Source organism: Hirundo rustica, chromosome 12 (assembly GCF_015227805.2).
Source record: "Hirundo rustica isolate bHirRus1 chromosome 12, bHirRus1.pri.v3, whole genome shotgun sequence".
Classification (NCBI taxonomy): Eukaryota; Metazoa; Chordata; class Aves; order Passeriformes; family Hirundinidae; genus Hirundo; species Hirundo rustica.
This window is the reverse complement of record NC_053461.1, coordinates 4102306-4122203: the sequence shown is the minus strand read 5'-3', so window position 1 is coordinate 4122203 and position 19898 is coordinate 4102306.

The window sequence follows — 19898 nt, the reverse complement described above, 5'->3', positions numbered from 1 at the left end:
AGGCAGGTAATTCCATGATCCTTGGATGCATCTGCTTGGCATTGGGCAGGTGCCACAGGGAGGTTTCAGATTTGGTACAGCAGGACACAGAGCAAAGACATTCAGAGAAATCAGATTACACTCTGTCCCTTAAACGGGTTCAAACTCATCACATCTCACTGAAATTTACCTTATCTGCATTTCTACTAGTCAGAAAGACGCACTCAAACCTGCCTGAGCACAGACTGAAAAGGAAATAAAAACCAGACCACTAACTCCCATCCCCACCTCTTCTCTGGCAAGGTGTTATTTGCTGTGAAGGTCCCTCTCTCCCCTCAGATTATCACAAGTGCTGGTTGCTGTGCAGGGCAGCTGCTGTACCTGGCTGTGAGCAGAAGCTGCTGCTTCCTCTGATAGGAATTCAGGCAGGGAAGCAGATCTTCGGAAATCCCGCTGTACTTTGGTGAATCCATAGAGGTTCAGCTGGCGAATAACACTCTCGATGTGCCGTGTGTTAAAAACCCGCTGACAAACTCCCCTGCCCAGCACCTCCACTTTGAAGAGATCTTTGTTGATGGCCACACATTTTCCACCCTCGCTCCACCAAATGGACCGAAACTGGTCACTTTCCAGCATTTTCCAAAGCTTCTCTGGAAAGCAGAGGGGCAAGAATCGATTGTCTTTGCCTGTGCTCTCACTGGAAACAGCAGGAGCTGTTCTGGCCTTGTGTCTGTCACTGCCAGGCCGGATGTCCCACTCATCCTCCATCACCAGTACGGCAGTGTCACAAGGCACAATATCCCCCTGTCCTGGAAGGCCAGGAGAAGCCATGTCACCCCGCTGCCCCAGTGCATCTGGAGCAGAAAGGGGTGGTGTTTCTGTGGGAATCAGCTTGCTTTTCTATTGTCACAGGTGGACTGAAGCTTCCCTCATTGGCCATCACCCTGCACAGCCACATCTCGTTCTCCCAGTCAGTGGGCAAAAGCCAGCTGGCCATGGCTAACTGTGTTTTCCAATAAATGTTCTGTTTCTGTAAGCAGACACCTGTGTGTCCTGTGCAGGAGCTCCTTCTCCATGTCAGCAGCAATTCCCTGAACAGGCCAAAGATCTTGGCAGCTTCCTGAGGGGCAGCTTTCCTCCAGCTCCTCATCCAGGCACAGTGCAGCTGGGCCTCTTTGTGGCCCACTCTTGGCTTGTAGCCTTCCAGCACCTTGGGATGATCCGTCTTAAAGCTGGGCTATAACAGAATCATAGAAGCTAGAAAGTGCAAAGGAGAGTCATTTGTGACCAATTCAAACCTGGAAAACAAAAATACATACGAACTAAGATTTTAGTCTCAGCCAAAAGCCAAACCTGGGTATTGAAGGAGACAGGGCAGTTTGAAACCTCAAGCTTGGGCTAGCTCAGATGTTACAATACGGTTCTTGTAAGTGATAACCAGCCCTGGGTTTTTACCTGAGCAAGTCCACAGAGCTGTCCTGAAGGGCTCTGGGCAAAGAGAGGCCTGGGCCATGTTCAGCTGCACCCAGGAGTGATTCCCCAAAGAGCAGCAGGGACAGCTGCAGTCTGGGACATCCCAGTGCCCCTTTGGAAACCTTTCCAGCTGTACCCCTCTGACACCTGCAGAGACACCTGACAGTCTGCCCCTTTTGTGATTCACTGGAGAAACACCTTAGAAGCTCCCTGGTAACAAACTAGCCTTTCAATTAGCTATGAAAAGTTCTGCTGAGCAGGAGGAATTGGTTTTCCTTGTTGAAACACATTGCAGCAAGCCTTTGTGTGGAGTAAACACTTTTCATGCCAGCAGGATCAATACAAACAACCTGTTTTGGTACCCAGTTCGGAGCTGCTGCTTGTCTCTGTTGCAGCCCAGTGTGAGGCAGTTTGGCTGCAGCATTCTGTGATCTCTGTAAGAGGGGAGGCTATTTCTGAGGTGACAGAGACCCAGCAGATGGCTGAGAGCCCAGAACTACCCCTGAGCTCACCTTGTTAGCACTGCCAGGTTGCTGTTCTCTAACAATCTGTTCTAAACACTGGCTAAGTTTGGAAACATTGCTAAAAGCAGGCCTGTCATGATCACGCCAATGAATGAAGAGCTTGTCAACAACAGAGGGAGTGTCACCAGCAGCACAAGGGAGAAGTATAAACATGACTATATTTCCTCTACAGAATGTTTTATATCTAGGTGATATATAAATATCACCAAAGACATATCTTTGAATCCTTCAAACTGCTGCAACAGAGCTTTAATACTGTATTAAGGGCTGGAAAATTAGAGGATCAGAGGATATTTCACTGTCTAGCTCCAGTTTTTTGCAAATGGATGTGAATCCCCCATTCAAAACACAGCCAGTTCCTAACATGTTCTGACCCTTAAAAAGTGTGCATAGTCAGCTTTTGACTTCAGCTCTATCTCCAGAAAATCCTCAGCAATTTAGGCTTACTCCAAGGGCAAAGCTCACCAAGCATTCACAGAAGACAAGGAACAGCAGCATGCAGTTGTTGGCAGCAGGGCAAACCCTCTGCGGTGAAGAACCAGCACCCAGTGATCACAGCATCACCTCTCCCAACTCAGCCTTCAGGAAGTGAGTTGTGGTTTTTACCTGTGAAAGCAGAAAGGGAAAGAAAGGTGATGGTTCTTACAAAAAAAAGGGAGGTGCTACAGCTGCAGTGGGTTTGGGGTGTGCTGCTTTGAGTTTTTCTGAGGTATAGGAAAAGCCTGTAGGAGTATCCTGGAGCACCTCAGGCCTTCTCAGAAGAATTTATTTCCCACTGCAAGTCACTCAGCTCTGCATTTCTTGGTCGGGTTTACTCCCTCTTGGAGAGCAGACACATTTCCTCTGCCTCTGCCTTTCAGCTCAATGCCAGGCCTGCAATGTGTCTGATAGGTAAACCCAGCCCTGGCAAAACCAAGCACATTCTTGTTTAGCGCCATACATTGACCCACTGATGAGTCCTTTTATCATCATCCCCTGGAGAGGTGGGAAGCCGTTGGAACCATGAGAGGAAGCAACAGCATTTCAGGCATTTCAAAAATAGAAAGATCAAAAAGGTTAGGCTTGAAACAAGTGAGGTAGACAAAGCCCATAACCTTTGCCAGGAGAATGAGCAATGCAAACAGTGGATGCCTGTATCTGAAGGAGAAATTTTCACCAGTCACAGCAGAGGAATACATTTTAAGTAGCTGGCTTTGGGCCTTCTGTTTTGTTTACTTTCCCAAAGACAAAACCAAAAGTGACGCCATACCCTACTTTATTAAGTGCAGAAGGAAGCATCTGGGAACAGCAGCAAAACATGACAAAGTCCAGACCAGCCTAAACAAAGACACGCACAAACCCTCCTGCTCAGCCTGCTGAATATGTAGATATTTATCTATTACAGTCTGCTACCACAGCTGAACAGAAAATACCTGCTGGGCTTCAGGATGCTCCAAGCAGCCAGGAGAACAGGGGGAACATCACACTCAGCCGCTCCTCAAGGGTTGCTTGGTCCCTTGAATAACCACCGCTGCACAGAAGGAGCAGACCCTCAGCTGGTGGGAGCAGGTCCCACAGTCTCTGCCTTAGCTGCTGGCTCCAGTTCAAGGGTTGTACGCCTACTGCCCAGTCGTCAAGCTCCTGGCAACTTCTAGCCTGTGCCAAGTAGAAGCTGAGGAACAGAATGAGGAAGTGATCCACTGAAACTTATTCTGTGTGAGGGACTTCCCCACAGAACCAGCGCAAGAAAGGCACTGCCTGCCCAGGAAGTGCCACGCTAAACCTGGAGAATGGCCAAGCTCTAGTTCAAGCTGCCTGATTTGATCACAGAAGCCAGTACCTCTGCCAAGTCAGGCACTGGCTGAACACTGTTATAATTAGAGCTGAGGTGCCAGGCCAGTTGTTTCTAACTCCTGTTATTTTTATTATGTATCTTTCCGTATTTTGTGTTAACCTGAAGAGAGATGGGGTCCAATTTCAGAGGTAGGAGAACTTCATGCTAAGAACATCCAGTTTTGTTTTCCTACTTAAGCAGAGTGGTCCAAACCTAGTGGTGCAAACCTAAGTGCACCAAAAAGGTCCTAACTATAAGGCAAAGGAGAAGTACTTCACTTGCTAAATCAACTCATTGAATAATTAGGGTTGGCAGCATTTAGTTCTGTCAAATTACCCCAAAGGTAATTATTCTAATCAGCCAACAATTATTAGAAATTGCAGAGGTACAGTAAAGGACCAGCAGAGGAAGGGATCGGCTGTTTCATCTGCCACTGTCCTGACCTTCAGGGAAAACTCTCCCTAGCACAACATGGTTGCCATAAATACTTACACCCTGACAAAAGACGTCAGAAATGCAGGCTGTTGACATTACAGGACACTCAGCCAAAGCAAAACTGTATGGCTTCCCAACTGTGAGTTTAAAGACCAGCAAGTTTAGTGACAGTATGATATGCTGTCCTAGAGTTTAGAGGGCAGGAAAGTGCAGCTGACATTGAACACAAATATACTATTTTCTTTTAAGAAAGTTCATTTCCAAATGTCATGGAACTGTTTAACTCATTGCCAAGTTTCAGATCTAAACTAAGCAAGTTCATAAAAGTTCATCAAGGCAGAGTTCACCCCAGAACTTTTATTCTTTTAATGATTAACACTTTTTTTTTTTTTTTTTTTTTTTGTAATTCCTGGTCTATATTCTCTGGCTCAGGGGATTGCCAGGAACACAGTGCACACCAGCATCTTCATTTAGAGTCTGCTGCTAGCTGGATGGACGTTTGTTCTGACTCACTTGACACACAGTCCGCCAAAACTTAAGTATTCAAGATTCAGTGTTGTTTGTGCAAAACAAAGCCTCACTTGGCAGTGTGGGATTTCACAGGCTGGTTTCTCAAAAGTGTCTTCTCAGAATGTCCAGTTCCTCCTTCTGTCTCCTGTGAGCCTGAAAAGACAGCCCACTGTCCCCAAGGAGGGCAGACACAGGGCTGCTCTGCTTCTTGTTTGTAAAGTATTACAACACTGTGCAAGCAAATGGTCTAACCTCCCATGAAAAGACATCTTAGATAAATCCCTTGCATGGAATTAATCACACTGGTGTCGCAATCATGGCTGTCATGGATAAAAATGACCTAAAGAAGAGGAGGATGACAATTTTCCATCAGAGCTTATTTACACTAATTATAAACAGAGATTCCCAGCTCCCTTAAGCTAGGCTAAACAACTAGCACCCACCTGTGTCCTGTTATCTGAGGACTATGCTAGAGCAGATTCTCTGCCACGTATCTGGAGTGGGCTGCCTTGATCTTACAACTTCAACAGCAAAAGCATAATTTTATTGTTACTGCTGAATATACACATCTTGCACAGTTACAGAAACATTTCCTTGCTACTATAAAGAGGTACCCTCACATCACCTCCAGATCTCATAAGGTAAAGGCCAAGGGGTGCCAACCCCACCATAAGCTCTCATACCTTGTTCAATGTGGTACAAAACTCTGCCTCGAGCTGAGCCGTGGTCTCTGCTGTGCTGGTGAAACACAAACCCATTCACAATGGGGTTCTGAGCTTAGACTGTGGAGAGAAAACTTTAGCATTAAAAAACAAAATCATGAGTAACCACATTAAATTAAGTTGAACATATCTTTTATGCAACCCCTGCCCTTTCCAAGTGAAATACACCTGGATGGATGTGGTGCTCTTACAGCTTTTGATGTAATGCTTTTAGGCAGTAGGGGAGGTGGAAAGATGACACAAAGCCCACATTTGGTAAAACACCTTTGCAGCAGGAAAATCAAACTCTCTAAAATAAGAGGGTAAAGCGTAAAAGCAAGCAGAGAGTCAGGCCATCGGACTCAAGTAATTGATAGGGTAGAGAACCTGAGATATCTAAGTGGCTTTCTTGGGAATGGGTGACTACATACACAGATTGTGCAATGGCTCTGCCTCTGCTCTGCAAACACAGCCTGATGTCCAAACAGCAGCGTCTGTAACAGCCTGACTCTGTATTGATATCATTTGCGTGCACTTTGTAAATAAACAAATAGTGACTCACAAGTGACAGGCTTGAAGAAACCCAGGGCAGGAGTTATAGCACAGGCTAAGTCATCGCCCTCTCATCTGTCCAGGCACATATGGAATGGGCCTGGCTGCAGCAGGGTAACACCACAGTGGCAGCAAGCCTCGCTGCCGAGCAAACCCTTGTTCCAACAGCTCAGTGACGTGGTCTAACTGGCAACAGCAGCCCTGGCCTGGCAGGATATCCCCCAAAGGTGGACATTCACTCTATATCCTCACCCAAAAGCACCTCCTTCCCCAGCACTGCGTGCGCCGTCCACGCTCCAGATTGCTACACTGAATTAGCACTGGGCAAGTACAGAAAAAAAAGTACAGAAGAGAGAGATAGAAATTAATGTTTAACCTTTTCCTGCCTTACACTACTGGCAAATAGCTGCAAGCAATCCAGATTTTTTTTTTTTTTTCCCCACTCATTTAGCTTCTACTTGGTGAGCAATTTTGTTTCCTCTGCCATGCAAAGAGCTCTATCAACAGCAGACCTAAGGAAACCAGGTCCCTCATGGATTTAGTATTTGGGTAATTAGTTTCTGGTTTGGTTTTTTTCCTCATGGCTGTCACGGTTCAAGTCGGCTACAACCTGTTTCTTGGTTGAGTGGATGGCAAGGTCTCTATCAATTGGCTTTGTGATTTCAGAGATCTCTCAGGAACTTTTAAAAGCTTTACTGTTCTCACTGAACTGAAGCATGGCCACCACATTCAAAGCTGCTGGCAGGCAGTCAGCACAAACACACTACAACAGTGTGCCCTCATGGAGTTCAGCTTGAAACAAATGGAAAAGGAAGCCAAGAGCAAATCATATCCTAGCCTAGCAAAAATCCTTTAAAACACAAGAGAATCGCAAAACCAAATCTGAAAAGGCACCGAATCAGAAGATTCTTTTTTGTAGGCTTGTCTTCTCAATTCTTAGAGATGTAGCCTGAACCTCCAAACCAAAGAACTTGAATAGTCCTGATCTAGTGACTGGATCTCCAGCCCCGAACACCCAGAGCGTAGGGAAGCACTTTCAGTCCAAGTCTCCTTCTCCTATCACCAACAGCAGCCAGCTGCAACTGTCTGCAATAAACTCTCCTATCATAAGATGAGAGTCAGTCCTTTATCCTTGCAGCCCATCACCGTGCAGGACTGCCTGGTACTGCTGGAGAAGTTAGATATGAATGGACAGCTGATTCATGCTGGGACACTGGGCTATTTTCTTGTCTCACCCAGCAAAAGAGAGCTGTGAAACCAGTTCCTTGCACGGTCCCACTCCACTGGGCAGAGCAACCAGAGATGTCAGAGGCTTACTTGAAGGCTGTGATCCTTAAGGCTTTGTCTGGTTGTAATTAAGTCACCTCCTAGGAAGGTTGTCCTGCCTGCTTTACCCAGCAGTGTCTGGGCAAGTGCAGGGACAGAGACAGAAGCTGCAAGGGCCGACTTTGCAGGCTGCAGAAAGAGCAGAAGTATGCTAAGACCTTCACACTGAGGTTCCAGCGGCCTCATCTTGCCTCCTTACCTCCCTCAACCTGCATCCAGAGGCGCACAGCCATCTCCAAGTCCTCCCTCTCTTGCCCAGCAGGGCCCAGCCGTGCTCCTCACTCATTCCTGCCCTGAGCAGGCCAGGTCAGTGCTGGGGCCACTGCACCACCCCAGAGGTGGAAGATCTGAGCACTGGTGACAGGTTGGGGGTGTGCAGGAAAGAACAACCCCAGGTTGCAGAAAGCTTACTGCAACACAAACAGCTGAGGTGGTTTATCCTTCAAGCACCCTTTACTTTGACATTAATTCAAATTAGTAATTGTTTCATCCACAAGACAACTGCAGCTTCCAAGTCAAGTAACTGGTGGGACAACTACTTGCTAGCAGCCCAAATCATTATCCAAGACTCAGGCTGGTGTTTACTTCAAAGACTCTCACAGCTCACCCACTGCACACAAGTTTTACATCTGAGGCTACAGTAACCGTTAAACTGCTGATGATGGTTTGGGCAAAAAACCTACATTGAACACTACCAAAACTTATCTTGATATTAGCAAAGCAAAGCTGAGCAAATGGGAGATGTGCTCTCGCAACAGAGAGCTGTGCAGAGCCCCAGGCCAGGCAGAGTGCTGTCAAGGCTTCCTTGTCAAGGGGTCAAGTCCAAGGGGCACCTAACCTCATATCTTATCCAGACCAGCACCAGACGCTTCCCAAAGAGGTGCAAGAACCCCAGACTGCCTGCATTGGTCCTGACGTGGCTTCCAGCACCTCAGGACTGATTTATGTCTGGACAGTAACACCCAAGTTTCCCTGAGGAAAGCATCGCTGTTGATTTCAACACCAGGTTGCCTTATTTTCCATTTAAGAACCTGAGCTGGATGCTCCATCTTACTAAATTTATGGTCTCACTGACTTCTGAAGACAATGAGACAAAGACACACACAAGTAAGTTCAGTTAACCAGTGGCTCAAAGGATTTTCTCACAGACCAATCATCTTTTATTTAAGCTCCACAATTTCATGGCAACAAGCCCCAGATAGGCTGGAGATGTTGGGAACAGGAGGTTCTTCCCAGTTACCACACAATACATATTTTTCCTGGGTGGCTATTTGTTGCCACAGTCATGCTGAGAACAGTACTGTTCCCTGTGGCACAGCGGATTCAATTTATAATAAAACCAAAAAGAGAAAAAATAGGGCAGCTTTGACAAGATCTGCTTGACTCACCCCTGCTGCTTTGTTTAATGTTGTTGTAGAATTGCTTCATGAGGGGAGCAATTTAGAAAAAGCTTGATGAGGAAAAGCTTGTGATGAGGAAAGCTCATCTGCTTTCCTTTAGAGTAGCTGCCTGCCCAAGACAGATGCACTTGTCACATATGTGGAGATGGCTCATGCATACTAAAGGAGCAACTCATTCAATAACCACACGTTTATGAGACAGTTTCTAATCAAATCCTTCCTCCAAGTACAGATAACAAGCCATCCTCAACACTCTCACCACAAGTACATGACAGCTCCAGAACGCTGCTGTCTCCAGCACACAGCAGCCTCATTGTGCAAGGACCCACCAATCCCAGCCTCAGGGCACCCATCCCCTGCTAACTCAGAAAATCTTGTGCTAGGAACGTACCCATATCCTACATCTTGACTGAGACTTCCAAGCTGTGTGCAGCGCACTGGCAGATCACGTGGCAGTGCCTCCAGCTAAGACACATGCCTGCTGCCTGCCTCCTTGATGCTCTGCTCCATGTGAGTTCACAAAGCATGGGAGATGTCCTGTCACTGCAGGTGAAGAAATGTCATTCTGATCAAAATTTCATTGCTGTGTTGCTTCCTGCATTGTCCTCTCCAGACTACCGTGGTGTGAAGGGGCAAGGACTGCCTGCCCTTGGGTGAGACAGTGGGAGAGCTGGGATCTGCAGAGAGCTCTTAAATATTAAACAGAAACCACCAAGATCAAGACACTGAAGAGGAAGGACAGTCCACTCACAGACAGGTATGCTTTATCAAGCCAGCACAGCACATGCTGGTATAAAGCAAGGAGCAAAGGCTGCAGGAGGCTGTATCTGATACAGAGTGAGCAGTTCTGCAAGAACCTGTGATCTGGGAAAAAGGCAGTGCACCTTCAAGCACCTTCCAGAGGTGGTGCCAGGAGCTTCCTGCAGCTGGAGAGGCTTCAAACACTCAGCTCTAGGCTGGGTGAATGGGGAGGGGACCCAGCAAACAGCAAGGCAGATGCAGGCAGAGCTATCTGCTCACTGCACAACCCATCATCCCACACACTTCTTCATCACCAAAAATGCAGCATACTGAAGTCTCACTTTACAACTACGACGTTGTGTTGCCTCCCCTTGATTATGAGTGAAGCCTTTGAGTGATTTTAGCTCCTCCTGTCAAACCCAGCTGTCTCAAAAACATGGTGTTCCTACATGTTTGAAGGGAATGAGAAATTCCGTAGTGAGCAGGGAGAGAGGGGAGCTACCTTGCTGCTCCTGCCAAGAAAAAGCTGCAGCTCCCACCTGCCTGCTGACATTCCCAAGTGAGAATTAGCCAGGGCACAGGGTGTCTCCCACCAAGCTGATATTTAGGGGTGATTTGGGCCAGAAGTGAGCATGCTGAGGGATACTATGATTTACTGCATCAGAGGCAAATACAAGTGAAGTTGGACTTCACCGAACCTCTCGTGCACAGAGCAACTTTTCCCTTACTTAGGTTACAGTCAGGAGTTTGTGCTGAGGGCTTTCTCTTTTCTCAATGGGTATCACAAGGTGTCAGCTCTGCTACAAGCATAGTGGAGCAGCCCCAGGGTAATGGCACCAGCACAACACTGAGATGAATTTTGGTTGAGGTCGCAGCTTTACTTTCAGCATCCAAAGGCATTTCCTTGCTCTGTGTCCCCTTTTCACCCCGGCAGAACAGCTGTGTCCCAGCACGGACTGCTCCTCCAGCAGCATGGCACCAGTCCCTGCTGTACAGACATGACCAAGGTAAAGACCAGCAGAAACCACCACCTCTTTACCAAAACCAAGCCCAAAGAAGTCAGTAAAGGACAAACAATCCCCGACTACTCGAGTCAAGTTTCTATTGCCTAACTTAATGCACTGTTCCCCCCCATCACAGGGCACACTGTGCTTGCTTTCAGGGTATCACACATCCCTACAGCCTCCGAGCTTCCCCTCTCCAACTGCTCTGCCCAGGGTGGGTGGAAGAGCAAGCCATGCTCCCTGCCACCTCCCCCAGGAAAACTTTCCTTGCTTTTCCAGAAAGAACTGCTGCGTGAAGGTTTCATGCTGGATTTCTTCTACTTTTGAAATTGGTTTTTTGTTGTTTTTTTTTTTCTAGTTGATGCTGACCTACATAATAAGCAGGTCACTGGAACACGAGAGATGTTTTTTGAGGCAGAGGAGAAAAGCCAGGCAGCTCCCCCTCCACATGGGCTTCTGAGGACAAAGTGCTGCTTCCCTGGGGTCTCCACTCCACAGCCTCCTTCATGCTCCTCTGTCCAAAACCAGCAGGAGCTGCTGGGATCCTACTGGGGATATAGACAGACCCTGAGCAGAACATCAGGCTGGTTAAAGCTCCATGGGGGACTGAGAGGAGCTTCAGGAACACAAACCTCCCTCACGTGAACAGTACACCGGCCACGTGCAGCCCCTGTGCACAAGGCTGGGAGCTCATGCAATGGCCTGGCTGCGTGGGACTCAATCCCGTGGGCAAACCAGCAGCAAGGGGAGGGAAGGAGAGAGCAAGAAGATCCCTGTGGTGCAAACCCTTCTCCAGCAGAAGGAAGGACTGGGCTGTAGCAGGTCTGCAGATCACAGGAACACAGGACTGAGACATTCCCAGCTGGAACAGTGCTTGACCTGAAAATCTGGCAGGTGAAAAGTAGGGTTAGAAAGCTTGAACTCAATTTACTTCTCAAGCTCTAGTCATCACTGCTGCTTCTTTATGGGGAGCATCCCTAAGGGCTTGCCACAATAAAGCACAAACTAGAAATGAGAAAGACTTGAGTAGCCAAGAGAAGAGAGGCCCTGGAATAACCTTTCAGTATCCATGTGGTTTAAGGTATAGCAGCACAGAACTGGAGTGTCTCAGAATGTTGCCTCCAGCACCATCCTCCCTCATCTTGCAGACAATCTCTCCCCTGCTCCCAAACAGGAGACAACCCGGTGAAAGGTCAATGTCAGCATATCCAATCCCAACACCCACTGTGGCACTGCAAGCAGGAAGCAGCGAGTTCCCTACCCACAGGTAAAGCAGGGATCTATTAGAGAAATTAATGTAATGTGATCCTGCCTGGGGCTCAGAGTCAGTCCCAGAAGGATACACAGAGCGAGTAACCAGAGCAGGCAAGGGTAAGAAGCTCTCTCAAACAGCCTGATGGCTCAGAGAGCTCCAGTGACAACAGGGCAAGTCTGGTAACTAGGTCACAGTTATGATCCTTAATTAATCCTAAAGAGACCACATCTGCCATGGGGAATATGACATTAGGCACAGAAGCAGGCCAGGGGCAATACCAGACCCTAGCCAAGCAGCAGCTGCTTTGCCCAGCCTGCTCCCTGCCAAGCTTTTAGCCAGCAGGCACACCAGGCTCTCCTCATCTCCCCTGAGGAAGGGACAGCAACCCAGAGCCCGTTCACAAGCCCCTGCCCAAACCACACTGACATAATCCATGACACAGGAGAGAGATGAGATTGAAAACAGACCAGGGCAGGCAGACATGAGGCTCCAGCAGAGGAGCTGTACCAAATCCTGAGGGACAGCTGAACCCTGGATCCCTGGGCTGTGCTTCACCTGCCACCCTGCTCTTCTCCTCTACACGTCCCTGTGCTGGGTGGGGTGTGCTATCCCAAGTCACTTCCTCCCAAACTCCTCTGGGAGAAGCTAAGAGATACCAGCTTCTCTCTTTGGGCTGCCTCAGCTTGCACAGAGGCAGTCACAGCCCTGGGTGCTGCAAAGAGGCATCAAGGCCAGTGGAGAAAAGGGTCCAACACTGCAGCTGATGCTAGGAGATGTTGGCAAAGCCAGGTTATTCACCTGGCAGAAAGAGCTGGCCCTGACCATGACAGTGGAGAGCCCATCTACCAACAGGAAGCAGAGACTGACTGAGGGCAAGGGCATGGATGGCTGGCACTGGCGAGAGCAGTCTAGGTAAATGTCATCTGCCCTGGCCTCTACAGCTGATTGTGTTCTGCTTCTACACATGATCCATATGAATGTCTTGATCTGCTTAAATCCACTGGTGACAGGGAGATAAGACAAGATAATGTCAATTGAGTTTTCAAATCCGGCTTCTGCTACCTGAGCAATTAAAAAGCAGCCACTGTCAGCAAAAACATCAACACCAGTTGAGTCCTCAGTACAGAGCTTCTGAGGATTCAGCACAGAGCAGGAGCATTAAAAATAGCTGTTTCAGAGGAGAAATGGGTGACTAATAAGCCCTACACTGACAACGGTTGGGAGATGGGGGCAGCTTAGTATTAAAGCCATGTCTCTGGGGACCCTTATAAGGTGTCGCTTGTGCTCACTACCACCCCAAAAGGCATTGTATTCCCCAACGTGCACAACTGACAGCATGCCAGGAAAGAGACACAATTAAACCAGGACGAGTAGAAAGGAGAAAAGCTGCCAAGTAAACATAAAACAGTATTTTTACCCAAGGAAACTCTGAAAAGCAGAGCAATCAAATTCAGTATATGCACCTTCACTGCAGACATGCGCTGTTCTCCCTCATCCAAGTGCAGCTGGGTGAGGGACTGCACTACTGTGAGATCATTCCATGAAAACTGGGTCACTGGCTATCAAATCCAAGAGATAGTGCCAGGACTTTGGGAAGGATGCACTGAAATCACTCTTTCCAATTAAAAGATGAGCTTAGGAAGCATCTCTAGTTTATTTGCTCTCATAATTAGAGCTTTAAATTTCAATTACTTGCTCAAAATCTCAGTGTTCTTCATGGTAAATAATCCTGACAGGGTTTTTGCTGTGGAGGAGACAGGCAGTTTTGGGAACGAAGCTGAAATAAACACAGGAAAGATAGACAGAAGCACAGAGAACACAGGCCTCACAGAGCAATCCATGGTCTCAAAGGCTCACAAGTGAACTCAGAGCTTGCCCCATCACACCCCCCAAAAGAACAGCACAGCTGTTTGCTGTGCCAAGCACCAGCCTCCTCTCTACCTCTTCCAATCAAAGTGCAAGGCTAGGTGCTAAACAAGCCCTGAAGAGACTTCAGCATTTCCTTCAGATCCTTCAGACTTCAGCACTAGAGAGCACAAAGATCCAGAAGGTTTGCACATCTTCACTCATTAGAATTGTTGGCTCCTGTTTTGTGGTTGAAATGGTGGCTGTCCCCTTCTCAGGCACCCCACCCTCCAGTACAGCGGCTCATTCTTGCTGCAGGTTGGAGAGGATGAACATCTGCTCCATATCAGAGCCTGGCCAAAAAGTGTGCATTGCCCAGCATGGCATCTCTCCCCGAAATTACTTCTTGCAAGATATTGTTGCCTCACAAAATTCAGCTTGACAACAAAACCCAACCTCACACCCACCTGGACACAGAGATTGCTCAGCACACTCCATCAGAGACAGAAGAATTAACCTTTAAGTAGTGAATGGGCTGTGGAAAAACATTGCAAAGCAACCAAATCACCCCTCTACTTATTAAGCACTGCAATATTATATCATCTGTGCTGTATTTGCAGACTTCAAAGTGGCAAAGAACAACAAAGAAATACAAAACTGCCATCGGGGCTTTTGGGGAAACAGTTCAGCCACTGCCAGCAAGAGCCTTGTGCAGTGGAACTGATTTGAAAGGTTTCTGGTGCTGCTGATGGCTGGAGAACCATCAGTTATCCTTTGCCCCGAGTTCCCTCTCCACACACAAAGCCACCACACCTCAGTCTCACAGGGCTCAGTATTTCCTCCCTAAGGATCAATCATCCTCACCAGTGCCTAGAGGGAGTGTCTTATAACAGGTCACTTGGAGTAGCATTGAATTATTTTTATTTTGTATTAATTAATGCATTATTGAATTTCACAGTGAAGGTACACTGTATCTTTTTGAGAACATAAATTCTGAATTACTTTTTCAAGTAAAACCTTGAAGCAGAGATTTTCAAGACTAGAGGTCTTTAAAAAAAGGAAGTACAAAACTAGATCATCAGAACTACATGCCAGTTTTCCTAAAAGCTTGAGGGATGTCTGCAGGAAATTCTGGGTTGCAAGTCTGAAGAGACCAGATTATCTAATGTATATAAAAGCTTTATAAGATTATCAGAGCTCTCTATAAAACCACAGCACATAGGTCAATCACTTGATCCATCACTTGTGCTAAGCCAGCAATAATCCTCCACTCTCCCTTGGTTTGCTCTTACAGTCAGTGTGACATGAGAAACCAGGCACAGAAGTAAAGAGAATGACTTAACCTTGGGTTTGTATTTTTGCCATTTCAACCTTGTGTCAGTAATGTCTCAGCTGATCCCTCTCAACCTTTTTGTTATGTTATGTAATGTTTGCACTTCCATCTCATTCTAGGACATTCTCTGGAATCAATTTTGATTTTCTTTGCCCGGAGCTGGGACAAGATGCATTTCCAAGAGAGAGCACATGCCTCACCCCCGATTAAGCAGTGAGATTCCTGAAAAGTAGACCTTAAAAGCTCTGAGTTCTTTACCATATCTCCTGTAGACACAAGAGCAACGTATTTTCCCACCATTACCACCACCCCAAGCCAACACAACACAACTAGGTTTCCTCAGCACACCAAGCCAGAGAGAGCTCACTCCTTCGAGTCCTCTAGTCCGATAGCTCTCAGCTGGAACGTTCCAAGCAGCTGCAGAACCATCAGGTCTAACCAACCAATGCAGACAAGGCTGCCAGCAGGGTCACAGTACCCTAAGAAACCTCCCAGTCCAGCTGTCCTGGCATCCTCACTCGCGCTGCTCCTGGTACCGCCTGTGCTGCTTGGCAGGCAGAGCGGCCGGGGAGCCTTCAGAGTCCAGAGCTTTGCATGACTGAGGCTGTTTGTAAGACAGTGCACACACAGCACCTGGCAGCTCTGGGGAGAGTTCAGTACGAAAGGAAACAAGGAGTGGAAGCCTTGCATACTCCAATAATCTCAACACGTCACAGAGTTTCTCTGATCTGCAGCTTTCAAGTTCAGATTTGGAGATATGATGTTCTAATTTCCTCCCGTATTGTTTCAGCACAAGGCCCCTTCTTCTCTGTAGCTGACACTCTTCTCATTTTAATACCTTATCACCACCCTCTAACTTCATCTGTAATCTTCAGTGCATAAGGAGGGGTAGTATGTCTTGCATCTCACAGGTTAAGCAACCAGAGCTATTGCAAAACAGCACAGCAAACACCACGGGCAGAATGCACACTGGCAGGTGGAAGCATTTGGAGGGGGACCCCAAGAAGGCTGTAAGCTTATCCTTCCACCTTTCTGGTGTATACACAGGCTGTGGTGTTACACAGACTCTTCCACTCACAGGAGGTTTTGGCTCTGTGAGGTTTTGTATCCCCTGTTACTACACACTTTCATGCTATTTTCATGTCTGGAAAACCTCTACTGAAATGTGCAACATCCTTCTGCTCTACTGCCTTCACCACCTCACTCCTTTGGGTTATTTCTTGCAAGGACCTAATTCTGACTGTACAACTAGAGCACCTAATATTAATGATAACAACTAATTCTAAACTTGTAAAGTTTCCCTGGCTGTTGATGGAAAAAGTGACAGATAAAAACTGCTTTACACTTTACTCTGTTCTGTTACTGCTTGCTTTCTCCAGGACAACTCTTAAAACTGTCTCACAACCAGCAATAGCTAATGGTATGGAATAACCGGATAAGGAGAAAAGCCACCCAGGTAACAGAGCTCTGTTGCCTCCCTGGGTACTCATTCATGGGATAACACCTACACAGAAAAGCCCAGCCCGGCTCTAGTCAGGAGCAGGATTTTCCCCCACCTTCTCACGTCATCAGCAGGTATCTCATTCTGAAATGCTACTCCTTACTTCACTGATCTTTGCAGAAGAAATTCTATTACCAGATGCATAAAAGAACAAGCCTTTGCTGAGACAAACCACAACAACGAGCCTTACCAGTAAGTGTACTGTGACTATTAGGACTTCCCTGGATGCCTTTATCCCTATTCCCAGGCTGAAAAATCCTACTTGTATTGCTACACCTGGGAACAGAAAGGCAGCATGCAGGAAATAGTACTGATTTAAAAACTGTCCAGTCAGGGAATCTTCATTTTGATAAAAAAAAGGACATCAATTTATACAAAGGATTTCACTTCCTGTATCAATCTCAGTCTGTGGTGACTGGGAAGAATTCAGGGCAGTTTTATTATGCTACTGCCTTCTCAGGTGTCCATGGCAGGCCCACGGGACAGGTAGATAAGTCAGAGAAAGGATTTTTGATCATGATTTAACATCAGTAGGCACCAAATCCCCACACAGCCCCTACTCAGTCCCTACTCTCTGTTGGATGGGGCAGATAATCAGAAGGGTGAAAGTGTAAAAGCTTTTGGGTTGAGATAAAGTCAGTTTAATAACTAAAAGAGAAGACAAAAGTAACAGAGAGAAAACAAGTGATGCAAAAGAAAGCAATTGCTTACCACCAACTGGCTGATGTCCTGCCATTCCCTGAGCTATGACAGCCCCAGCCAACCTCCACTCTTCCAGTTTAACTGCTGATTTGGATGCCATATGGTGTGGAATATCCCTCTGCTCAGTTGGGGTTGTCCCCTCCCAAGTTCTTGTGCACCCCCAGCCTACTTGCTGGCAGGGCAGCGTGAGGAACAGAAAAGCCCTTGACACTGCACAAGCACTGTTCAGCAATGACTAAAACATCCATCTGTTATCATTGCTGTTCTCATCAAAAATCCAAAGCACAGACTATACAAGATGCTTTGAAGAAAACTAACTCTATCCCAGCCAAAACCAGCACATTTTTAGAGGACAAGAGGAAGAGAACAAGGTATGCTCCTTGCTTTCTAGCAATCTTCTTGACAGAAAATTCCTAACACTGGCATTGCTTTAAGGGAGATAGCCCACAGGCTCTGGCACAGCATTTTTCATGCTATGGGTTGATTTCTTGTTTCCAAGGACTTTGACAATCCCTGTTCTGCTTTGACTCCCACCTTCCTGCCAAAGCCCACAGTAGCATAGGTATGAGCAGCACGAGGGGCTCTCACTAGAGATACCTGGCACAGCAAAGATGCTTTACTACATAAACATGACTTGAGTGTGCCTAAAGTGATTAAATTCAAAGAATAGATGCAGATTTCTCTTCTCTGACAGCTGTTCTTCCTATATAGAGAGGAGCAGAGTATCTACTTAAATCCTTTCTGGAAACCTCAGTTCCAGGTTTCCACAGAGAGCTCTGACTAAAGATTCAAGTGTCCTTTCCCCACCCTCTCACACCTTCAGTACAGGAAGTACTTGAATTCACATTTTCCAAGGTATTTGTGTTCTCTGTTAAGTAGACTTCAAGCTCCTAAACTGGATGTAGAAGGTGCTGTCTCTGCCTGAGTACCTAATGAGAAGTGAGGGCTGAGATATGCAAGAAAAATGACAGGCTGAAAAACTTCAACAACATAACTAAAAGTATACCGGTTGGGGTCTACTTGTTCTAAGAGAAGGAGGAAAACTATGTGAGAGAGGAGAAAATGAGGGTGTGGAGGCAAGTCACGGCAAGCGCAGCAAAGCCCACAGTAGCTGGAAGGATTAGTGTATCATTTCCGGCCATGCGCTGCAGAAAGCAAAACAAACTGAACAATGCAAGATGAAAAAAAGGTTATGTGATTTTTCCACATCTGAAGCAACAGGAGTGATGTCAGGGAGATATTCTGGACTTAGGATAAGCTTAGGATAAGCCACTGCTGGATGTGTTACTCAGCTGGGCTGTGGACTGCAGCAGCAGTGTGGGGTGGTGTGCTTCAGTGGGACAGCAAGGTACCTTGTGTGAGGGTGACAACAGCTTCCACTGCCTGGACTGAGCTGACTCACGCCCCTGTGACGGGACTTTGCCAGGAAACCAAACTCCTCCACATCAGTGGGCAGCTCCTGGGGCCTGGCAGACAGGAAAAGTGTCCTGACCCAACAGCCTTGTGAGGGCCCACCAGCAATCCACGAATTTTAAGAGCTCCATTACAGCAGGGAACAAAACAACTCACGCTTGTTTGTATGAGATGGGTACGGATCTTGCCTGGCCTGTGTCAGTGAGACAGGGGTGCTGCTCAGCCACTCTGCAACACGAGCCTCAGCATCCAGCAACTCCTCCAGCTTGCTCAAATTCTCTGCTGCTTAGAGGGTCCTAGAAAGAAATGAGATTTCTGTTCTGTCATGTAAAGAAGACACTGGCTCCAAATCAGGAAAAATGTTAAAGAAATTCAGCATTGGAAGAACTGTCACTATGCAGCTCCAATTCTGCCTTAAAAGGTAAATAAACTAAATCCTCTCTAAGAACTGCTGGTCTCAGGACCGGAGGTGGAAGTTCTCAGATGAAGCCTGGAATTTGCGTCTGGATGAAATCCAGATGTCAGGATCACACCCACTCTCTCAGAAAATTCAGATCTCAATATAGACAGGGGTTTGTGTGGGGAGGGGGAATTGTTTTTCTGGCTTGCCCTCTCTGACACTGACTGGATGGGAAAAAATTAGGAATCTGCACAGCCATGACTTCAGAAATGGGCAAAAGGGATTAGATGTTACTAATTATGGTGCAGTTATAGCCTTTCATTTGAACAGGCTGAATGCAGAGGGGTTCTGACCTTTGCTTTTCTGCTAAGTATCTAAATGTTCTCTTCAAAACATAACATTCATGAAAATTCTATCAACGTAGCTACCTGCAGACAAATGCAATGGCAAACGAATGCTACAAACCTGTGAACCAAGGTCTGCTTCCAGGAACATTGGGGCAAACATGCTTGAGAGAAGAGGGATGGAAGTATTCGAGGTAACTTACACCAGACCCTACACGGTAAACCAGCAACATGGAAAGAGACCATCTTCACCAGCAACGCTTCATAGACATCTGCAGACATCAATTTGATCTTGTGGCAGGGAATTTTTTCCCCTTTCAATTTCTCTACGAGAAGCACTTTCTGTGGCTCCCCACCCACTACTCAAACTGCTGGAATTTAACCTTGTTTTCCCTTAATCTTTATTTAGCTAAGAAATTGACAAATCATCAGAACAGAATGGGCTTTAGAAAACAAAGATCAGCAGAGGCTCTCAGGACAGCTGGGAGCCTTCCCTTCTCTTCCTCTGCCACTGCAACACACGGGCCTTTCAGGCAGATTGAGCTTGCTCTGCTCAATCCATCTGGTCTTAGGGACCAGCTCCAAAGGCTGCTCCAAAACACAGGTACAGCAAGGAACTACTCACCTTCTGACCTAAATTTTGTCAG